The following is a 4,975-nucleotide window of genomic DNA, read 5'->3' as shown; positions in this document are numbered from 1 at the left end:
GTTCTTTCCGTGGTTTCTCCGCTTATTATATCGTTGGTCCCTAAACCTTTTTATCATTTTGTATTTAGAGAGAGAGAAGAGTGGATGGTGGTGGTAACTGTACTATTTGCTACCATCCCATCTTTTTGATCCTTTTTTCTATATAAATCTTTAGCTCTTTCCCCCCTGCTCCATCAGAACCAGATATCTCTCTCTCTGTGCTATCTTTTCAATCTTTCTCCCTCGTATATTTGCTTCACTCACTGTCTCGGCTCCACCAGAACCAGACCTCTCTCTCTCTCTCTCTGTGCTATCTTTTCAATCTTTCTCCATATATAAATTTGCTTCACTCACTGTCTCGGCTCCACCTGAACCAAGCATCTCTCTCTGTGCGCTATCTTTTCAATCATTCTCCCTATATATATTTACTTCACTCACTGTCTCGGCTTCACTAGAACCAAACATCTCTCTCTCTCTTAAAATGGGGGACAAGGGCAGTAGCAGCAGAGAACAGGTAAGGGTGTTTGAGAACATGGAAGAACTGTCGACCAACCTTGCAGACTACGTAGCGCAACTCTCAGAGGCTGCCGTCAGGGAGAGGGGAGCCTTCTCCCTTGCTATCTCTGGAGGAAACCTACCCAAATTCTTAAGGTTGTGGTTCGTTTTTTTTTATTATACATTTCTTCTTTGGGCTTCTTTCTTTCTCCTACTTTAATGAAACAAGATCAGCAAGCAAGAAGGGCATTGATTTTTTTTTTCTTCTTGATTGCTTGTTTTAATCCTTCCTTTAAACTGCAGGAAGCTCACAGGAGGGCCCTATATGAGAACGGTAGATTGGTCCAAGTGGCATGTCTTCTGGGCAGAAGAAAACCTTGTTCCCAAGAGGCACCCTGATTCCAACTACAGGCAAGCCAAAGAGGAGTTTCTCTCTAAGGTGACTTATTTCCCTTAACAAGACTCACAAATATGGCCGATATTTTCAAAGCCGATATAATACCCCCATCACCAAAAATTAATAAAAGCCATTAGATCTCTTATATTTGGAAATATCAAGTTCTTTATCATGGTATTTACATGATGATTTTCATGTTACTTATTTTATGTTTATTTTTGGGTAAGTTGTTTTTACATTACTATATGTATAGAGATATTTTCACTGACATTTTGTGGAGGAAAAGTCGTATTTTCAAAATATCCTGACATTTTTCCTTGAGATTTTTTCGAGAACCAGTTTTGTGACATTGGTCCTCCTCTCCCTCTTCTCCTTCTACAAGAACATATACATTTTTTTTTATTTCAGATCCATATGCAAAACGTTTAGTAATTCAAATGTATACCTTATTACCTCATTTATTTATATGTCAACCAAAATCACACATGTGGTTAATTCCCAACTTGTAATTTCTTGTTTTTCATTCAAATTTATTAAGATTCTACCTTCTTTTTATTTACACGGAGAAACCACCTTCAGGATCAGAGATTGTCTGCCGTACTTACGGTCGCGCCATGGGATTTGAACTTAGACCACCTGCCTAACGGCCTAGCTAGGTCCCATCCCACTTCGCCAAACCCTAAAATTCTACCTTTAAAAAGTAAAATTTAAGCTTATGTATTTTTTGAGAGAGAGAGATTAATAACGGTAACATGAGCAAAGAAAAGCATGTTTAAGGAGGGTAAAGGGGATATAGTTTCGAATTTATTTACTACTAACATTTTTTTTTTAATTAAGGGCAAAACAGTTACTGGGGGAATGAATTTGAATAACTCGATAAACTAGGCATGATTTTGAATTTAAAGTTTGGTTGGATGAAATTACTTAGAATCTTATGATTCTTATCAACAGCAGCAATGAAACGTCGTCTTCTATCTTAAGTGACTTGGGAAATCTGAATCCTACCCGTCTCTCCAAACAATTACAAAATTTACAAGGAAACTTTTCTTCCTAGATATATATTTGCTACAATCGATTGCACCTACAATCCAGTTGGAATCTCATGATGGGAGAAATGTGTAAATGTGTGTACTACAAAGTTGGTATATCAGTGAGGATAATCTTATTCCTGATGAACTTTTTACGTGATTGCATTAATAGATTTATCATGGTTCATTTGCCTTTGAAAGTGCTTTGAACAAATAAATTTAAATCCCAAAATATATTAGAAAAAGTAAATGGTTTAACTTATATTAAATAGATTATAACAACTAACTTTTAAATCCAAATTGCTATATGAGAATTCACTAAATAAATTAGTTCATGTTGTCATGATAGAGAGAGAATATGGTAGCTGCTAACCACTTTTCTAGCTAACCACCTAACTAACCAGGCTTTTGAAGCAGATGTGTTCAACATGGTTGTCCTTCATGCCCCACCTTAAAAAGAGTGAATCGTGAAGCCCTTACACCCGATCATTCCTCCCCTCTGGATTCTGCCATTTCGTAGTCGTTCCGTGAGAATTTGTTTGACAGGGTGTCTAGCCGAGAATGAGAAAGGTTTGATAGAGAAGTATAGGAGCATTTCCCTTGTCCGGATCCGGATCAGTATATTCACTATGATTGATTTATCCAGCTGCTAGGGAGGAACATCAATCTACTAGGAAACCATACTTGGATCATGTTTTTGGGATAAAAAAACATCATTTTTTAAGCTTTAAATATTTAAGAAAATCTTAAATCCTGATTTTTTAAACCTTATAAAAACATACCTATGTACCCCAATTGAATGATCCAATAGTCGATTCCTATAAAATCAAACATGTATAACACAATTGTAAGATCAGATTTAAGGAAACCACCCAAAAATCCTTTGAAAGCCCAGTTAGCCAGAAAAGTTGTTAGCAGCTACCACCTCTCTCTCTCTCTCTCTCTCTCTCTCTCTCTCTCTCTCTCTCTCTCTCTCTCTCTCTCTCTATATATATATATATATATATATATATATATATATATATATATATATATATATATATATATATATATATATATATATATATATATATATAGGTAACCTAGGGTTAAGCCGACCCCATCAATTGTACAACCATACTATTGGGACACAATGTCCACAATGTGACATGCACTATACCTGTTCCTGCCAGACAAGCTGAGCCCCTGTTGGTCTACCTGGTCTCGTCTTGCTAGTTTTTCAATCAATCTGATGCCGCGGGTTCTGAAAAAATGCTGGCTTAAACAAAACAAAACAAAGACTTAAGAACTGTTTGTGAGTAGTTTGTCTGTATGCGTTAATTTATTTGTAAGCCCTTTGCTATCAATGTTAGCAACATGCAAGTGATTGAAATGATGAAAACACGCTCAAAAGCCATGACAATTCTAAAAATGTATAATTACTTTTAGGGTAGAATTGATCTCTTGTTACGAGGATAAAAGAAAAAGGTTCATACTTTTCTTTTGAATTTTTATTTTGAAGAATGAAAGTGATCACTCTTTTAACCTAAAACATTGATCTAGTAATTCTTAAATTATCATCACTTTTGAAGGTGTTTTCATACTTCCATTAGTTGAACCTTGTTTGTTTGCTTTTTTCCCTTAGCTATATTTATCTTGGAATATAAACTATTAGCAAAGGAAGGTTTATCTGCATGGCAACTCCTTGGGGGGAAGGAGTAAGGTAAGCCCACCGAGATTTACTCGGACAGGACAGCGACATAAGTACAACAGGCAGAGCCAGCACAAGTAGGTCTCTGATCTTAAGGGTGGTTTCTCTGTGAAAATATGTATAAAATAGGAGAGTTTATCTGATATTCATGAAAATGTTAAAGGGCGATTAGACATGCAGGATTTGCTTAGGCATGTTTGGAAGTAGGAAAACTGTATTTGGAAAGGAAAAAGGCACAGTTTTTCTGATTGTTCAAAACAAAAGAAAAATGTTCACATCAAAATTTTCTTTTAGAAACCAAATTTTCATATGACAAGTCTCTCTCTCTCTCTTCCAATTCTATTTTCACGTCACACGAACAAAATAAAAATTCTGCATATGAAAACTTATTATACTGAAACTCCTGGTTGATTTCCATTAACTAGGGATGTAAAAAGGTTCAGATTCGAATCGGATGTGGATGTAGCCGATACCATACTCAATTAGTTATATGTTGGGTAAACAGATTCGAACTCTGATTCGGATTCCGGATGGTAAAAAATTCATATCAGATCGCTTTTTTACATGTAAAAAAATTCTGATATCCATTAAATTTAGATATTTGTTGAATTTGGTAGCAAAAAATCAAAGCCATATCAACATCCTACTATAATCAAATATGGTTTTGGCTTACCAAATGTAACTAAGGCTTTGTTTGGGAATCAGTGTTGGAGAGATTTGCAAAGAGTTGGCGGAAATACAAAAACTGGACTTCAAGAAAAAATGATTTTAAAAGAGTTGTAGATTCTCTTTACTGTTTGAAAGCTAAGTAACATTTTCGAAGATTTAGGATTTCATCATGTTTGGTTGTAGGTGAGTGTAGTTTGTAATGTGCTGAGCTTGATAAAATCTTATTCATGGGCATCCCTAGATTTAACCATTTACCATTGACCCAATTTGTTGCAGGTGCCGGTGGTGCCGGGGCACGTGTATCCGGTGAACGCGGGGCTGCCGGCGGAGCGAGCGGCTGAGGAGTACGAGTTTGGCATCCGCCAGCACGTCAGGAACCGGACGGTGGGCGTGTCGAGGCGGAGTGACTGCCCCAGGTTCGATCTCGTCCTCCTTGTGGTGGGGCCCGACGGCAGCGTGGCCTCCCTCCTCCCGAGACACCCGCTCCTGGCTGCTGAAGAGGAGGAAGAAGGGCAGTGGGTCGCCCCCGTCGCCGGATCGCCGGAGCGCGTCACCCTCACCCTCCCCGTCATCAACTCCGCGGCCAACGTCGCCCTCCTCTCGGCCTCCTCCAACCTCAGCCTGCCCTCCGCCTTCCCCGGGCGGCACGTCGCCCCTGCCGACGGGGAGCTCGTTTGGTTCGTCGACGCCAGCGCCGCCTCTCCGATCGATGATTGA

The 4,975-nt window shown here is 38.6% G+C and overlaps 1 pseudogene across 1 annotated transcript; it reads left to right on the top strand.

The window, feature by feature from the left end:
• Nucleotides 1-460: 460 nt before the first annotated feature.
• On the top strand, nt 461-4,975 carry LOC149812306 (putative 6-phosphogluconolactonase 2 pseudogene; annotated as a pseudogene). Its single transcript, XR_016428496.1, has 3 exons — nt 461-630; nt 778-913; nt 4,535-4,975. The product of XR_016428496.1 is annotated as a putative 6-phosphogluconolactonase 2 pseudogene (transcript).

The sequence above is a fragment of the Nuphar pumila genome, chromosome 17 (assembly GCF_984573655.1).
Source record: "Nuphar pumila chromosome 17, dmNupPumi1.hap1.1, whole genome shotgun sequence".
Taxonomy (NCBI): domain Eukaryota; kingdom Viridiplantae; phylum Streptophyta; class Magnoliopsida; order Nymphaeales; family Nymphaeaceae; genus Nuphar; species Nuphar pumila.
Note: the sequence above shows the minus strand (reverse complement) of the source record. Positions and strands in the feature narration are given on the sequence as shown.